The sequence below is a fragment of the Passer domesticus genome, chromosome 3 (assembly GCF_036417665.1).
Source record: "Passer domesticus isolate bPasDom1 chromosome 3, bPasDom1.hap1, whole genome shotgun sequence".
Lineage (NCBI taxonomy): Eukaryota > Metazoa > Chordata > Aves > Passeriformes > Passeridae > Passer > Passer domesticus.
In genome coordinates, this window is record NC_087476.1 from 105,093,545 (window position 1) to 105,112,469 (window position 18,925).

Below are 18,925 nucleotides of genomic sequence, written 5' to 3' on the forward strand. Positions count from 1 at the left end.
TTAAACTTATGCTGGATGAGACAGTATTTTCATAATGTCAACTTCATAATAAAAAAATCAAAAAAGTCCCCAAACCTTACAGAATAACACAGAAGGAATGAGCAAAAATTAATGCAGTCTACATTAGTATGTGACTACTCCTAAAATATTGTAAAATAGAAGAAGTCACATTATTCCTCCTTTCTGCACATGTTTTTAGGTACAAAAAACTTTCTGATGACTAAGTATTGCTGTTCAGCAATAAGGAAGGATGTCAAGGAATTACTGCAAAAACAGAGAGAAAATTTAGTGCTTTTCTTAGTTCTAAAAGTGAGCAGTTTTATGGTCACCTTCTACTGCAGTGAATACCCTTAGATCATTTTCTTGCCTGAAGGCATAGGTCCCATGAAATTGTGAACATTCTATTTAACACTATAAATGTCTTCCTTTTGGCAGTGTATCTGATAGATTGTTATTCAGAGAAGGGAGCAGGCATCACTCTTACACACTCTGTCATATTCCTCACTCCTGTTATTGCTTTTGTGTCACACAACATCATAGGAAGTGCATGAGGTAAGAAAAGGTTCAAAGATACATGGTCAATGTTAGCTCCTTTTCATCAAACTCAAGAACAAAATGCTCAAATTTTTCACCCCTCCCAAATCTTCTTTCATATTATATTAAAAGTATATCTGTGTAAACTCTGTCTTTTCAAACAAACCAGGGGTTTACACACCCCTAACTGTTGATGATAACTGAACTGTCTTCTATATGGTCAAGTAACCAATATAAGTAAGATCAAAGTCATACACAAACCTCCAGGGGAAGGCCTAGAAGAACCTTTACAATTTTGATATGTGTTCTCAAGTCCAGTTTACTTTCAGAAAAAAATCCACTAGTCTTGGCTAAGTGCCACTAAGATAGCCTGCACCTTGGCTGGTGCACAACATAAACACATAAAAAACCACATTCCTCCTCTTGCTTCTCATTCTGTGCTGTGTAAGTTGGCTAAACTAAGGAAACTCAGGCAGATTTTTTTATTCCAGTTCTTGATAAGCTACAAAAGAAGAAGAGAGCCTTATGGTACTTTTCTCCTCAATTGTCCACACATGTTTATTTAGGATTGATAGGCAAAGCCATTTATGGATATGTTTTATAGCCATTAAAAGTGTGGTTTTCATTTTTTAAAATTATTAGTAAACTTGAATCCCATTTCAGCTATATCATCCTAATTATCCCTATGAAAGAGAGAAAACTTCAGTGCTTTTGTGGCACACCCCTGTGGTAATGATTCATCTGCTTTTGAAACTGAAAAGTTTAGTAGATATTCGGTGGATCTGGTGACAGATTGAAGGAGACTCACTTCAGAACAGCTGTGGAATCAATTTTTTTTTTTTTCTGGGAAGTTATAGGAAAGACTGAGCTTAACTCTGTGCAGAGATATTTTCAGGTTCCCACATCCCAGAAGAACTACAGGCAATAGTTTTCCAAGCCATAGAAATACCCGTGACAAACAAACAGATCTACAACACCACTGTTCACATATGAAACAGGCACTGCTTTTAATGATATGTAAGCAAAAAACATCAAACTACACTGGTTAACTACTATGAGGAAGCTTGTAGAGCCAAAGAGCAATTCTTCAAGATTTAAGTCCTAAACAACTTTATGATAGACTCCTGAATGCATTACACGCACAAGACTGCTCCACCTTCTTCTATGAACAAACAGTATTTTGACTATCTCTGCTTACTGGAAGGTATCTTGCTCAAAATAGTGGCAGTCCCCCACACACCTCACCAAATACTACCAAGAACCTCAAATCAGGTACTGAGTGTGGTAAGCATCACCTAGTACCATTTAACTGGTGACTGCTACACTGCATGTCTTGGCTTTGCTATGAGACCTAAACAGCTGTTAAAATCAAAGGGAGAAAATGATTACTTAAATATCAAATATTTGCAATACAGTTGGGTTTTGGTAAAAAACTACATAAATTAAACAAAAGCATTCCTATAGCTACCTGCATTTTAAACAGGCAAATTATTCTGTCTCCTCTATGGTTGGAATTCATCTGGAATTGTTATAATACTTTTAGATGAGAAGTCAACCTTAGGCTCTGCTCATCATCAGTGCTATCTCCTTTTAAGATACTCTCCTTTCAAGATCAATTTTCTCCTACTTGAGATTCCAATCAAAATCAAACCTTTTCTCTGTGGATTTCCTGTGATTCTTAAACTTGATGCTTGATCATGATATCATTGATGTAAATATTATTCCCACAGGCAGCTGACTTCCCTAAACTGAAAAATGCAGTTTCCCGTGGGCACACCCAAATGGATCCCCTCCTAGGCAAACAAGGGGTAAATACAGCTCTCATGGCTCAGTGGTTAAGGACAAATATACAGTTAACTCATTTTAAAGGGAGAAGATTTATGCATAGTATTAAATCAGCATTTAAACAGAATCAGGTAGGTCCTGAAGTCTGTTTCAATGTTAAAAGAAATACATGAATTGATCACTACAAGCAGCATAATAATGCATGTGATTAGTTGCAAATTTTCTATTAAAATTTAACAGAAAAGTATTCAAGGTTATTAAAGGACAGTGGATTTGAAGTTCTTTAGCATAGATTTTAGGAATACTTCAGTGCAATTATTAAATATGCTGATCACTTTAGTCATTTATACACAAAAAATAGTACAAATCTCTAAAAAGCATAATCATTACAATCAGACAGCATTTTTTTGCCATTAAAAAAAACTCCAAACGTAAAAGTAATTTTTCCTGCTAGAAAGAGAAAATTCCATGAAAAACTCAATACCTGATCTCAGACCTGAACATTCAGAATGGAACCAGAAAAATCAGCAAGAATGAAAAGACAAGCATGCCACCAATAAGAGCATACTTCATATACATTTCTACAGAAATTTTCCCATCCCTTCTCCTTTCCACAGAATCCCTGTTGAACATGCCAGAGATGACAATTCATACTCAAAAGTGTGGACTTCAAAATAAATACCTTTAGGGGATGTAAGGAGAAAAACTGATATTCCAAGAGAGATCAAATATTCTATAATAAGCCTTGCTAAAATCCTGCCAGTAACTAAATGACCTCAAAGATAAGTTGAAGGATCTTCTGATGCAAAGAAAGGCAATAAAGTGCTAATATATTAAATTTAAATGTCTGTAAGTACTATGTACTTGTTTAATTTGGCAAGAAACAAAAGTGGCATAAAAATGTAGAAGAATTATGAGCATCTCTCTAATATCTTTTTTCTGACCGAACCCCTTTGCCCTTCTCAAAATGCCTCTGGCTAAGACGATCTGTTATTCATAATAAAAGCTCTTTAGGATGAGTATCTTTTGTTAACTCTTTGCTCAGACTTGGTCTTGGTGAAAACACCAACTTTGGCCTGTGTGTGAAGGATGGAGGGAGTGAACTTTTAAAATTATTATTACATTTTTGAGATGAGTAACATTTAGGGACAGAAATGCTATCCTCCTGTGTTTTTTCAGACTTTCTCTTCTTTAAAACTATAACACTTGCAATCTAAATGTGTCAAAGTGACTGAATGACACATTTTAGAGCAAGAAGTGTCAGTATCTTTTACAATATGTCCTTTTAATTATTGGTTGACTTTAATTAAGTTCGTATAAGAAAAACATTAAAAGTACACAGTTCCACTTCTTGGTCTCAGAACTTAACATATTCACCATGCCTTTTGTTCAGTTGAGTATATCAAACACAATTTGTTGCATAATAATTATTTGAACAGAAAGCCTTTGATATGGAAAGTATTTGAATGTAGCAAGATTATGGGACAGGAAATATACATAGTACTCATGAATCTTTACTAGACTTAGCATTTCAGTTCTGACCAAGTCACTAAAAACCAAAGTTTAGAAATAGAAAATGCATCTAAAACTCATCATAAATAATTTTCATGAGACATTTTTAGGGATAGAAAATAGTAACAAACTATTGTCATCATACCCAAATCCTACTTTTATCTGCATTCTTAAAAAAAAAAAAAAGGCTAAAAATCAAGCTAAAACCAAATCTGTTCATGTATTTATTACTCTTGCCAAGATAAAAGATTTCCATCTTTCATTTTCCACAATTCATTGGAAGAGCACAGGTATTGTTCAAAATTCTTTAACAGGACAGCTATAGCACCATTCAGTTTTATTCAGACATTTAATGTGATAGAACCAAGACTATTGATGATTGTAAAAAGCTTGCCTATCTATTGTCCACACTAAAACCCTGTCAAGTTATTGATTTGTTTTAAAAGAGAGGAGAAAGATATATTTAAAATTAAAATGACTGGCATGATGGGTTATTACTGTACAACTTTATAATGACACCTGGTCTCTGAACAGAACATGAAACTATAGTTTTCTAGGAATTTTCTGTATAAGGAAAGCAATAAGAAATGTAACACCTATCATGCAATTTTCTTTTCTTGTCTACTAGAAACAACACAGTGGAAAAATAGAACACAAGTGCCTTGGGAATCCCTTAGCTGCTGCTGCCCACACAATACTACTTCAACCATGCAGGAAAATACTCTGTGGGAAAGTGACTTTTCACATTTTTATCAGCAACATTTCTCATTTGCTTTGCTCATCTAAAGGCAACCTCACAACACACATGCTTTATTTCTCTGCAAGTGGTGACTCGAGCTCAAACAATTCTATCCCTAATTCTGCTGTCGTTCCTTTGAGTAGCAGTATTTCCATGACAAATTCAGAACAACCCAGCTCTTCTATCACCCAGTTTCTCCAAGTACAGACAAAAAAATGAAGGCTGTAGGGCATTGTGTGTCCTTATAATGGATCTTTGCCTGAAATGTTACCTTGTAGTGGAATCAAATGTCCTAGAGACAGCCAATCCCAAGAAATGCCTAACTAAGAGGTCACAGGTACTGCAATGCCTGTGGCACGTAAAAATACAGTAAGATAGTTTAATTAAATAACGTTTCAGTCAGAACAGGCATGCTTTCATATAGAATAATATGAAAGGTTTACACATTCCTTCCTCTGAAAGATTGCAAACTCCCCCTTCACTTCTCCTAACTTTTTTCATCCATACATCTATCCAATGTGATCTCTGATCAACACTAACTTTTGGGCTGAACCAAGACTGCAGGTGTCAGGATAATGAAATTACCTAGCCCAGACTTCAGAGCTCAACCCAAATGGTTCTGTTGAATTTGTCCACCAGCATTATGAAACAGATTCTTTTGGAAAAATTCCTTTGAATTACTTGAGCCACACAAAGTGTCTCAGTTTCAGAATAGCTTCTTACAACATATTATAACCATTATATTCTGAACACTAAGTGCTGATTCCTAGGACTAAAACTTTCACATCAGCCCCATTTAAAGTAGAATCCAACTGTCTAAATTTGTTATCAAGTGTTTCCTGCAGAGAATAAACCCTTTACTTTGAGCTTAATTTCCTCTGGCAATCAGATTTGAATTTTTATGTGAACAAAAGCCATGAAAAGGTCTCAAGGAGAGAAGAAACTAAGAATACTACATGATAGCAGATCCTCAGGCTGTGCTCCTTGTAGCACAAAAAGTTGCTTGCAATTACAGGTTTGAGTGATTTGTTTATCTTCTAACCATGTTAGCAAGCACTTAGCGTAAAGACAGTGATCAAAGCTTCAAAATTACTACAGAAAAAATCTAAAAAGTACAAGAAAAAAGACTCCTATACTTGAGCCATAAATATTGCACAGGTGACACTGGATTGTAAGGTCTCTCAAAGAAGTTTCAGAAGCCCACAGAGTTAATAAATGCCTAAGTAAACTACATAATTTCTTGAAGTGACTATTTTTTCTTGAGTACTCTATATGACAGGAGTAACTCCATAGTCTAGTCTGTTAATACTGATGGTCTTTCTGCAACACATACAGCGGATTCCCATTCATCTGATCATGTCACAAATGAAAAATTTCAGTTTTATCCATGCCTTGATATCAAAAGAACAGGATAGGTTCAAAGCTTAAAAAAAGGTATTTTTAACCCAATAGGCATTTAAAAAAATGACTGTTATTTTTGGGTTTAGGTTTCCAGCCTTTAACTAATATCACCTATGTCCTAGAGCCTCACATCCATCCATTAAACATATAGATGATCTACAAGTCTCTAACCCAGCTGAAAGACAGTACTAAGACACCTTTCATTTAGCACTACGGCTGCCTCAGGGGGAGCATCAGTATTTATGTGATGACACTGGGCAGATAGAATTAGGCTGTAATACTACAGGAGTGGCTCTTTACTTCATCTCTGTGTCTCCAGCCTTGAAAAATTGGACAGTTTGTTCTGTCATCTTCCCAAAGCCTGCCATAGATCAGGATGTGAATGAGAATGAACCAGCCAGGACTGCCCAGTTACAATGGAAACAATGAGAGGGAGGAAATGGCAGAAATATTTTTTTCTCCCTCTGTACATATTTGCCTTCTCAGAATATTCAAAAACGTTTGGCACCGCCTGCATGTTCTTTGAATAGACAGTGGGGGATTTTTTTAGTTCTATTTGCCACCCAGAATTTTGTGGCTTTTCTTCTGATGCATGTTCTTTGTCATGACAATACCTTGTGAGCACAACTACAGCTATGCTGTCCTTAAGTCTTAACGGAGTTCTACTAAATTATTGGGGTAAATGCTCCTAATATTCTCCTTTCTACAAAAATAGTAAGGAGCAAGTCTTGTGTCCTACCAACAAAGGTCATGTCTAACCGACACAGAACAAGACATACTACACTATAATATTTGAAAAAATTCTGCAAAGTTTTCCCAATAGTTAATTTTTTCAGGTTTGTTCAATTGCCAGAGTTGATGGGGTTGCAATTAATTTTAATCAATTTAGAATTTTTTTCCATTCCCCTGCTTTCCTAGTTCAAATATTTTCTTCTGCAGGACTGAGAAGACAGATGGAATATTTGTGTGGTAGCACACAAACTGAGACTTTCTTAAAACAAAAAGCAACCAAAATACTCTGCAAAATAGCCAAAATATATGATATACAGAAAAAGGAGCAATTATGCCAAATGTAATCACATGAACACACTTATGATAATAGGTGACTCATATTGCCATCTTCCAAGGGCAGAGGACTATGCATATGTTTAGCTAATTTTATTTGTTTCAGCTAAGTAAAACCTGCATATAACCCTATACAAGGAACAACTATTTCTTCCACTTCTGTGGTATGAGAAAAAGAGGCTTTAGTGGCAAAATAAGTATTTTAGTCAGTACTTTAAATAGAAACATTTGAACTATAATATCTAGCATAAACACCTCACAAACTTAAGAAATATAAATAAAGGTCCAGTGTATTACATGACTCACACATTAAAAAATCCAAATGTACACAGTGTTGCTCTGGGGATGAATAAATCCCTATCTAATAAAATGGCACTATAGCCTAAACTCTTGAAAAGCTTTCCCCAGAGGTTCTTGCAGGCTACTAGATGCTCTTCAAAGTTACAGAGGGAAATGTATTGGGTAGAAGGGACAAGCAAACAAAAAGTTCACCAAAAAATCCCACCAAAATCCACTCTTCCCTTTGGCTAATCTTGTACTGCAAAATCTCTAAAGTCTCTGCAGCAAACTGACAGTTTTCTGGCATTTATTTTACGCTGTCATCCCCCTTTTTTCAAATAAATTTTTTATATGCAATATCTACAGTTAAGCTAGATGAAATATAGATGCAAGATGAGCTAGAAAACATAAGTCACAGTGGGAAATTAATTAGCTCCTGTATAATCTTGTTGGGAAAAAAAATCTATGTTGGCATACTCTTACCTATAGTTTACAGCATAAGATATCTGAAAAATGCAGTAAATAAGATAAAAAGCATTTAACACAAAAGTCATAATTCATGTACATACCGGTACAGAAGAAGCCAACATTTCACAGTAGATGACAGCACAGTGCAATATTTGAAAAGGTATTTTTCACTATTAAAGCTGGAAATATGTGGATATTCTTCCTTTAAGATAATTTAATGCATAGACATATTATCTAGTGTAGATTTCTGCCTGCATAACTTTAATATTATGTTGATGAAGTCTTGATAGACTGTTTTTACTAATGTGACTTAATTTGCTTTTTCTAACAAAAAATGGTCTATTTACATTATCTTCACTGGAGGAAACAAGAACAACCCCCGTCCCCCAAGTTTTTTTCCTACATTAAGAAATCCAGAAGAAAATAAGGCTACATCTACACTAGCAAACAGTTTGTTGTTAAAGGCTATCCAAGGGCATTTTGGAGTGATTGAACAGTCACGCACACAGTCGCAGGGTTAGCAAGGTCCCTGACAGGTTTTAGATGGTGCCAACCAGCACATGGCCCAGGCAGAGCTAAGGAGCAGGCACACCCAGGCAGGTCTGTGGCTTCCATCCCTCTTTCAGGGACTGAGAAAACTTACTAACCTATAGATAAACTATGGCCTTCAGGCTTGAGGAATTTTCCCAGCAATATTTGACCTTGCAGACCTCCGAGGAATACTAAATGGGGCATGGTTTGCATATCTCTCTACTTCTGGAAACACATTATCTTCCTAACTGCTGCTAATTCCCAGTCCAGTTTCCTCTAGTCTCCTGACCAGCCAGGCAACTGATGGCAGGAGCCTTTTACCCTTCTCCATTGCAAAACAGTTTCTGCTCCACAATTCTTTTAAATAGATTTCTACCCACAGAAATAGCATGTAAATACGTACTTAGCCAAAATAATTTAATAGAAATTCATGCCCTCACTCCAAAAGAGCAGCGATTTAGTTTGAAAATGTGACTAAAAATCGGTTTACACAATAGCAGAATCTTTAAAAGAGCATAAACAGCTATTGAATGATTTTGCCAAACAGCATACATAGTTTTGCATTTGACATTTCAAAAATTATTTTTATTGTAAGATCCGTCTTACAAACTAAAACAAAGTTGAAAATTACCTCAAAAATCTATTTAAGAAAAACAAAAGAAAAGAACCCCCACAACTTTTAAATGTGTTTAGTAATAAAAATTTTTACTTCAATTTTATGTAAGGAAAAGGGATAATTTGAAAGATACAAATGTGTGATCAAAATCATTGTCTTATAATGAGATTCCAGAAAAATAAAAAAGGACACATTAAGACATGAAACAAAAACAATTGTCTATATGCATTGTCTTAGTCACAGAATTTCAAACACACCATGCTGAGTACCAAGGCTGTGAATACATGGGTTTCAAGCTGCCACTGACTGACAGGTGTGTGGTGGCAGAGCCAGACACAAATACTGACCTGTTTCACTCCACTTCCTTGGTAGGATGTAGAGCTTGCAGAGGTAGCTGAGCCAACAGCACAAATTTGGTCTCACAATGTTGTGTTTGTGCAAACATTACGAGTCTATTATAACATTTATGACACATCATTTTCCAGACTCCAAAATTCTCCCAATAGATGCAATTATGAAGCAATTAATAAGCCAGCGTCCACCAAACACTGCCCTCTGCTTACTCCGGCCTTCACAGTTTCCTTATTGCTGTTCTTTCTGTATAGACATGATCTCATCTGATAGCAGCAAGCTCACAACTTGGAAACAAGCTTTCCCTCATGCAGCTTATATATTCATGAATATGTAGTAGAGAGGTAGGAAGACCTTGGACAAGTACATGACATAAAATAATCCCTTTGGGGCAATCAGTAGTCAAAATGAGAATTACAATTGTCTGTAAAACACACACTTCATTCTAATGTTCAGGCCTGCAAATTATAAAAAAATGTGTCCTTTAAATTTCAGAGAGAAGTTATAGCTGGATATCAAGTGTGGTTTTGCCTTGTCTTCCTCACATGTTTACAGTTTTAACTTCTCATTTAACCACTATCACACTATGATCCAGTCTGAGGAAATAAACCTCACCACTTATCCAGGCCCTACCATAGAAAAGATGGTCCAGCCCATACAATGGTAAGTAGTCTGCCCAGTCACTTTTTTTCCAATGCATAATAGAATCTGCCTCAGCAACACCTTGGAAAATACACACATTTATACAGAAAATAGAAAACCTGTATTTAGCTCTTTCCTGAGCACAGAGAGCTCTTCACTCAGCTCCAGGCCAGGTGGGTATACAACTGCATTCCTACAGACAAAAATACCTAGGTCATGTGCTCAATATTTTATCCAGCCTGACACACCAAATGCTTAATTTGTGCTGAACTCAGAGACTGGAACACAGGACAGTACAGCCCAGGCACAATGTACTCAAGATTACCACCTGCAAAAGAAGCTAAGCCCAAAAGAAGACCCCATGTGCTGCTCTCATTGGTGATTCTGGTGTATTTCAGACAAAAGGCACAAAAGGCACAACTGCTCTCAGACATGAGCCAGCAGTGATGGTGGTGACAGTGATTTTGCAGTAACATAACAGTTAAAGCACCTTTTTCTCCGTGGACTGTATGAAACAAGCGGCAAACTTATATTAAAATACCACCCTCAATAGAAATTAATTCCAAAGAAGCGGATACTCCCTCCAAACTAGATTGGTTCACATCCCTGTATGGACTGTTATCAAGAACAAGATATGGGCTGTGGCTTTACCTCATTGAGAACTGGGAGACCAGTAACACTGAGTGCATTTTTTCCAGCAGGTGTTTCCCTTGCTCTTGAAGAACATAAGCAGAGAGAAATAAATTCATGGACAATATGATACCACAGATATAACACACCAATGTTTTAATGAAACAGAATTCCAGCTGTGTTGCTCTCATCCATCTATAAACCTGAACCAGGCTGTGACTGAGATTTCCAGCAGCAACATAAAACATCATGGTCACAACTGGGCAGGCAGCAAGTCCATCCTAATGCTACGAAAAACAATCTAACCTTCTCTAGATGCATGAAAAATAATCAAAACACTAATACAGAACAATAAATCTTGTTGCTACACTATGCCATCTCCTAGGCAATCCACACTGTTCATGCTGATCTTCTCCCAGTCACAGGAGCTTTCTCAAAACCAAATTGAGAAACAGACCTTCAAAGTGGCTCTGCTCATGACAGAACATGACAGTCTTTAATATCCCTTCCAACCCAAACTATTCTATAAGTCATTCAAAGCATGTTCCAAGATGCTAGTTAAAATATTCAAAATCAACTCAGTATCTGATGTATATGACATTTTTATAATCTCTAAAAAAAAATTAACAGAGGAAATAGTGTTACTTTAAATACAGCTGTAAATATTATGTTAATGTATGTGGTTTATTTTGTTTTAAGAGCTTTCAACCTTGCAACTTTTACCACTTCAACTTGTGGATCCTTTTTTGGGGTGGTTGGTTAGGGGAGAGAATAATATGGATCAAATGTTTTCCATCATGGCTCTTCTCTTGTTCACATACTTTACATATATATTCCTGCATATTTCTAAAGAGTACTTATGACTCTTACTTAGACTTTCATTTAGTTACTTAGAAAACAAAATACTTTAAATCAAAGTTTAAATAAACCGTACAAATTTATTAGGTCAGGTTTTTCTGGGCTAAAAAAAAAGGTTAAAAGATTCTCACAGAACACAAATGTTCCAGCAAAATCTGCAAATTACAAGAATTAAGTTATCACAACAAATCCTTATTGACAGGTTAGTGATCCTGCAAGCAATGCACTACTGCCCACCAGTATTTAAGAATAAGCTTCCAGAAATCAATTTGTTTGTGGGTGCCACGTCTAACACACATAAAAATCACAGCACCTTCAATAGGTATCTCCACAGAAAATTTCATTACTTTTCCCTATTTAAAAACTCAAATTCATGTGGGGCTAATATTTTTGTTTGTAAAGAATGAGATATACTCAATTACAGCTCCTCCTAATGGCATCGTAACAGTGGTGTTTGGTGGAAAGTTACTTAGTAATTAGTCCATGAGCACTAGAAATATCCATTTCTCCTGTGCAGCAGATGACTACAAAACACACTGATGCAACTTGAAGAATTCTGTGCCATTTCTGATGTTGTAGTGGTGGGACAGCAGGAGAGTGAAGCAGGTCAGGTTTATGCATCAAATGGAAGAAACATACTTTTTACTAGAACATTCTTTCCCTAATTTCCTGGCAGCAGTTTAACCATCTGTAGCTTCTAAGAACAATTCATAAACACATTTAGTTTGCCTGCATACATTTATGTGCCATTCATTTTGGAATGTCCCAAACATTTACCAAAGTCGTACCATGAGACACAGTATTTCACAGCCATCTGAAAATGAACTGTCATTACTGTCAAAATTGTGGATAACACAGTCTTAAATAGCTCTTGGCATTTTTAACCACATTTCTAACCATTCATTGTGCTAAAGCAAGGGAAATACTTCACTTCTGAGCATCCTCCCAACAAACAGGACAAAATTAGAAATGAGTATTTCTAATTACAATTGCAAGACCTTCATGGAAGGATTTTTATGTATTTATCCAATCAATTATTTACACATTCAGATTGATGTCTCAAATGAGGCAGGTGCTTAAAACAGAGCATTGTTAACCTCAGCAGAGTATTTGTATATTGAAAGCTGGGCATGTATTCTAAGTGTCTTTCTGAGTTATGCCATTAAGGCAGAAGACAGAACCCAGAAAATATTTGTTATTACAACTAAGCCTTCTATACTCAAAATAACATAAATTTTCCTTGTACTTGACTTCACTGAGCTGGAAATACATATTGTAAACTAAATACAACCCCTTAGGCCTTGCCCCAGGTAGCTATACTCTGAGGATTCAGGCATTTCTGACAGCAGCTATTTGATAATTACCCATCACATTAGCATGAACCATGAGAGACAGAGTCCATAATGTGTTGCAGAAGTTCCAATACGAATTACCTTGCAGCCCCTGGTGAGCGAAGTTCACAAGTAATGCCATTGACTGCATTATCTCACACCACCACATCCTATAAATAGTGCATGCCTATTTTAAATGCAGTTCTGATTTGTAAAAAAATCAGCTAATTTCATAAGGTGCATGCACAGAAGCAGACGACAGAAATTCAAGTTTACAAACTGGTCCTAAATTAGTTACAGGCACAATTTCTTAGGAATAGCTAAACCAAAAATACAGTAGACAATTGTTAATCAAAATCTAATGCCTTCACATTTTAGAATCCCAGACCAGAACATTAAGCATGAAAACTATAGGTGTGAAACAGATTTAATGCCAAGGTAAATTTTACGGCAGCTTTTAGATCTAACAGAATGTCTCACATGGTGTGTCAGCCTGCAAATTGACACAGTTATTAAACAATCTGTAACAGTACTTGCCACATGTGAATGAAGAAATTGTGTTCTTGCATTGCAAATGCTGCCTGACATTTGAGGAGAGACTCCTCTGTAACCATACTGTACCCTAACAAAATCACCTTCATCTGATTAGATTGCTGATAGATGATTGCAGCAACATGTTGCATGCTTGAATGGAAATCCAAGGCTTCAATCATCAGCAATGAATTTGCTACAGCTGCAGACAGTAACATACTGCTTAAATGTCATGTGCACTGAGCAACAAAAGATTCAGTCAAAATGTTACTGAAATCCACTGAATTACAAAAAACTGTCCCTGAACACATTGGCAGAGTACATGCAAAAATATGTACAAGCTTCATTTGAAAGAAAATGCGGGTCTGATTTGTGAAACAAGTGACAGAGCAAATATGATGTTAGGGTTTGGATCTGACTCTACTGGGTCTCGAGTTCCTTTCTTTGTTTTTCATATAATTCTGTTTGGTCCATAGTTTTCAATTACGGCTTCCCAATTTGTTCAGCTCCCCAAATACCAACATGTTTCCTAAAACTTGAATAGAAAAAAAAATGCATGAATGGTATAATGGCCTCCAAGTAATACATGAAAACTACTTGGTCAACATCCAACAAAAATAGAATAACTGTAACACTGCTCTCATTACTGGGCTCAAGACCATATAATGGCAACAACACATGCCAGTGACGGTCTCTCACACCTCCTTCCCATGGCAGCAGAATACAACACACTGAATTTGGATTCCACTTGCCTATTGTGCTCATGCTAGGTGTAGCTAAAACTTGGGATGAATGTAAATTGAAAAAAACTACATGGATTATAAGAAATATATTGGTCATATTTACCCTTTCTACCTCAATCTGATGATGACCATCTTCTGTAAGAGAACTAATGGTTACACACATTTCACCACATGAAATCACAGAGTACTCCATTCAACCTAAAACCTTGTCTTTAGTAGAAAGTTAACAGTAGATGTCTAGAATGTGTAGTAAAAACAATAAAAAAATTGAAAATAGTATTTGCCAAAAACCTGTTCCTAATCTCTAGCAATTTGTTGTTCAGCGACTTCATAAACAAAAAGGAGTGTTTTCACATTTAATAGTTCTCAATGGATTTTTCTTCCACTAGTTTATCACTTTTTGAACACATAGCAACTTCCACACTATATCATGATAGAGCGTTCTGAAGTTTAATTATGTAATGGGCAAAGAGGAATCTCCCTGAGGTTGATTTGAACATTACAATAACAGGAAAAGGATACTGCATCAGGCTGAAACAGGATGTTATAATCATACAATATTAAGTTTTTTGACAGCCATCACAGCATTGGTACAGAATAAGATCCTTGCTGCAGTGCATCAGCATGGTTTTCAAACATTTCTAGAAGTAAAATACCTTTAAAACATTAAAGGTGAATTTACATTCAGTTTTGGTTTGCAAATACAAAATCAACCTTTCAGCACAGTGAAAGGAATTACTACAAGAATGATTCAGGATTTGGTCAGATGAACACAAGCTGTGCTCTGTTCGCTGTCTCTAACTCAGGACCCTTGATACTGACAGTCTCAAGTAGGATGTGGAAATGACAATTTGTAAAAATTAACTTCTTTTTCAGTGAAACCAAGGGCATTGAACAAATTGAAGAAAAGCTGTTGCCTTGTTAGTACAGTTATCAGTCTTTCCAATGGTCTCACTGTTTCCTACTACAGGACAAATTTTCAGCTCACCTGAAACTGCCTCTCATGAAATGATGAAGCCTCTACACTATCTGAAGAATTTTTCAAGAGCTCTACCCTTGATGAAAATGCCAAGTTCTGCTCAAAACCACTGCTTATTTTTAAAAGGCAGTTGTGAAGGGGAATGAGAACCTAGCAGCTGAGCACAATCACATAAATTGCTCATATAAGACAGAATAAAACACTGAAAGCATGCTTAATGCTCATGTTTTCAAGCTAAGGTTTTCTGGAACTGAACTCCAGATGCAAAAAATAAAAAAAAGCAACAAAGACAGGTGGTGGTGGTGTTTTCCTCTATTTGACAATGTCAACAACTGAAGAATGACATTCAAAAGGGCAGAGGATTTGTTTGAATAAAGCATTATAATCTTCGACATTTTTTGTTCCATCTTTTACAAAATGAAGGCATTTCCACACATGGAAACAAAAATGATGGTATCATACAGGAAAGATGAGCTAAATTTCCTGAGACCATTCAGCATAGAGAAAAAAATAACTGGAGTTCCTTTGGGTTTGCCAGAATGTCTATGAAAATTTCAGCTCAGAAAAACTAGCAATTTTAAATTATTGGTGAGATGTGAAAACTGACAAACAGTTCCAAAGAGCTGGCTTGTCTCAGTTTTAAGACTTTAAAGGTGAAAAAAAGGAAAAAAATATAATTAATAAATATAATCGACTGATCCAAATCATACCTGTTATAAGTACTAAGAATGGGTTTTGATACAGACTCAGTCTATGACCCACAAAAAAAAAAACAGTCAATACACTGTAGAAATATTTTGCTTACACTGATGAGAAGTGAATAGGTATTCACTTAAATAAAAAGAGGACAGATCTTAATTATAAAAGCTTTAACTTCTATTTCAAGATAAATAATTTAGCTTTCTGTCCCCGTATAGAATTAATTCCATTTTATAATTCAGTTTTTCACCTATCATTGATTTTTCTGAACTGAGAAGTAAAATAATAGAATTTCTTTATAAAGGAAAAATTGATCTACTCCAGAATGAGGTTACTTTGAGAATAACTGTAAAAAAAAAAAGAAATCTAGTTATGGTTTCCTAGAGAAGAATCTGAGAAGAAATGTAGAGTTGACATAATTTGGAAGAAGAATGGAAAGAACCTCAAAGCATATTAAAAATAATGTTTTGTTTAAAATGTTTAAATACCACAGTATTACCAGGTTTAAATACCATGGTAAGTCAATGCTGTATGCAATTGCATACAAACATTTGAAGTAAATATTTCTAATCTCTATTGGCTATTAAGTACATCAATTTAAAGGCCTAAATGAAATCAGCAAAACACAATCACAGCACTTTTACAGGTAATTCCAAAGTCCCAAGGTGTTGTTTTCAGTACTATTCATCTCTTTACTCCTCAGAAAATGCACTGATGGCTAAAAAAACCCACCCACTTCCAGAGAGGGTTTAAAATACAGAGCTTTACAGAAACACAACCACATCACATCATCATTTAGGGCAACTTTATATGAGGTAATCTAGGCAGCTATCAGCATGGAAAACTGACACCAGTTGTACATACAATACATAGCTAATATAGTGTTTGATTAATAAAAGAGGCATCAGTAATTAATGCCAATCGATAAGAATTTATGGTAACCTGGCTATCAAACTAACCTGACACTTTTATGAGTTTACAAATTTAGCAGAACATCATAATAGCAATGTGGGAATTTACCCAGATTTATGTGCAGCATTTGATACGGCACTGACATTTTGATTAAGAAACTAGAACACTATGAGACCAATGTTAGAGACATTTAACTGATATGTTGCAAAATGTAATTTCCCACAGCGAATCATCCAATGTCTGTTTCTCAAGGTGACTTGCAGTGATCATCTCCTAGCCCTATGCTATTTGAAACATATCTTAATGATCTGGATGGAGGTATAAAATAATTGCTCATAAATATTACAGATGGCCCAAAATCTCTCAGAGTGGAAGAAATGAAACCTAAAAGTCACTGACAAAGCCACATAAACAGCTCATCTGAGATCAAAAACATGATATGGCATTTTAAAACAGCCAGAAATTGTCACACCCTTAGAAGTAAGGGCCATTCTGTTCAGTGAGGCAGCAACAGGAAAAGATGGGGATTTTTGGTAGATGATCAGCCAAACTAGAAACATCAGGATGATATCATAGTTAAATTAGTCTAATTAAACAGCTGGATATCAACACAAGTACGCAGAATGTATCACTCTTGTGGTTTGCACCAGTGGCATCACTTACTACTGTGCCATGTTTTTGTTTCATTTGGTGAATGGATAGGTTTGTGAAGGGAAAAAGCTTTAAAAATATATAAATAATATCTGAAATAGTTTGCTTGCCCTCCTTGTATCACAAAATATACAAGAACATCTAGAACAATGGCTCTGGTCTGCCTGTTTCTTTACTTGCATTTATGCTTTAATCCTTTTACCTGCCATAGTACTGGGCATAAAATAATAAACCGTTTTTAAATAGTAAAAGCAGTGGTCAGAGAATCTGGTAAATATGAAAGATTCTCAAATTTTTATTGTATGGTATTTGAATAAATCTTTTCCTAAGAGAGTATTTCTCATATATGAAAAACTATGAGGACTCAAGGACTATTTTTGTCTTGGTAATGCTCCAGCCAACCCACCCAAATCACAGAAGGCAAAGGTAAGGATTGGGAGAATGAAGAACTACCTACTGAGAGATACCAGATTTGAGACCATCTAAGGAACTTGAAGTTGCACAAGTCCATGGGACCTGATGAGATGCATCCATGGATCCTCAGGTTAATGAAGATTCTAAGACATTATTTGTCTTACTTGAGAAGTCATGGTAGTCCAGTGAAGCTCTCACTAACTGGAAAAGGGTAAATACTACCCCCATTTTTAAAAACAGAAAAAAGAACTGCAGGCCAGTCAGTCACACCTGTGCCCCCAGCAGGGTTAGGGGGTGGATCTTCCTTGAAACTATACTAAGGCACATGGAAAATTAGGTGATTGATGACAGTCAACATGCCTTCACTAAGGGAAAATTGTGCCTGACAAATGTGATGGCCTTCTGTGAAGAGACCACAGTGGTGGAGGGTGAGGGAGGAGTAACTGATGTCAGTCAAATGGACCTGTGCAGAACATTTGAGGCTGTCACACACAACATTCCTGTCTCTTAACTAGAGAGGCATGGATTTGACAGATGGACCACTCAGAGGATAAGGAATCAGCTGGATGGTTGCACTCAAAGAGTTAGGTTTGATGTCTCAATGCCCAAGTGGAGACCAGTGATGAGTGGCTTTCCTCACAGATTGGCACTGGGACTGGCACTATTTAACATCTTTACTGGCAACATGGACAGTGGGATTGAGCACACCTTCAGCAAGTTTGCTTGTGACACCAAATTGTGTGACACTGTTGAGAGGCTGGAGGAAAGGGATGCCATCCAGAGGGGACAGGGCAGGCTTGAGAAAATGAGGTGTGCATGGACGCCCTAAGTTCAACAAGGCCAGGTGCAAGATCCTACACATTGCAATCCCAAGCAGAAGCAGAGGATGGGAGAAGAATGGATTGAGAACAGCCCTGGTGAGAATAACTTGTCACATGAAAAGATAACCCAGCAGTATGTGCTCACAGCCCAGAAAGCCACCTCTGTCCTGGGCTGCATCCAAAGCAGGATGGCCAGTAGGCCAAAGAAGATTCTCCCCCTCTACACTGCCTTCATGACACTCCACTCAGAGCACTGCATCCAGTTCTGGGGACCCCAGAACAAGAAGGACATGGGCCTGTTGGAGCAGATCCAGCACAGAGTCAGTAAGATGATCAGCACCTGGAGAGCCTCTCCTATGAAGACAGGCTAAGAAATAGGGGATTGTTCAATCTGGAGAAGAGAAGGCACTGGGGTGACATTAGAGCACCCTTC

At 36.5% G+C, this 18,925-nt stretch overlaps 1 protein-coding gene across 2 annotated transcripts in view; it reads right to left on the reverse strand.

Moving 5' to 3' along the window:
• Positions 1-18,925, reverse strand: part of PRKN (parkin RBR E3 ubiquitin protein ligase) — a 675,810-nt gene that overhangs the window by 349,482 nt on the left and 307,403 nt on the right. The gene's annotated exons all lie outside the window — the stretch shown is intronic.